This window comes from Triticum aestivum, chromosome 4A, assembly GCF_018294505.1.
Source record: "Triticum aestivum cultivar Chinese Spring chromosome 4A, IWGSC CS RefSeq v2.1, whole genome shotgun sequence".
Lineage (NCBI taxonomy): Eukaryota > Viridiplantae > Streptophyta > Magnoliopsida > Poales > Poaceae > Triticum > Triticum aestivum.
The window spans coordinates 669,707,902-669,708,738 of NC_057803.1; positions in this window are offsets into that span (position 1 = coordinate 669,707,902).

Consider the following 837-nt stretch of genomic DNA (forward strand, 5'->3'; position numbering starts at 1 on the left):
GGCTTTAAAAGAAATGCCACAGTCGGGCGTCTGGGTGACACCACAAAAAGGGCTTTTAAAAGAAATGCCACAGTCGGGCGTCTGAGCGACACCACATAAAGGGCTTTAAAAGAAATGGCACAGTCGGGCGTCTGAGCGACACCACATAAAGGGCTTTAAAAGAAAACAATCATAGTGAATATCCCGGAGGTAGAACCATCTCTGAGATACTCGATAATAACAATAATATCACGGGTTAGTCAACAATAATAATAATCATAGTTATCACAAGTCACGAGTAGTAATTCCATTTATGGTTAACCGTTTCACCTTCGAAGACCGACACAAAGACCGACACCTGACCCATCCCAGACTGTAATCCTTAACCATGGACACGGCTATTCGAATAGATTTAATCTCTGCAGAGGGTGTACTCTTTACCCACGAGTAACGGATTTCTTTAGTCCATCGGGACTAATTCCGTCTACGGTCTTTTTGTTGAAAACACACCTAACTTGCACACACCAGCTTAACTCACACGTGTCTGGAATCACCCACGACACCTGTTAAGCAAACTCTAAGTGGGGAGGCTACAACCTCGCGTAGCATGGGATCAAATTTATATCGCGCGCTCTAAGGGGTGGCCTCCCCTCTCGGTCCCAACCGGAAACACCCATGCCCCCGGACCAGGTGGTTTGCCTACCAGCTACAACCGGTACCTTCCACCATGGCCTCTCTGTACGGTGTGTGCTAGAAAGAGGTTGACAACTTACTGAACCGTACTCTACTTGCTGTAGAGACGAGTGGTAGCACGAAACAAGTATGGGGGTTACTGGCACAAGACTCGATCTACGGTCG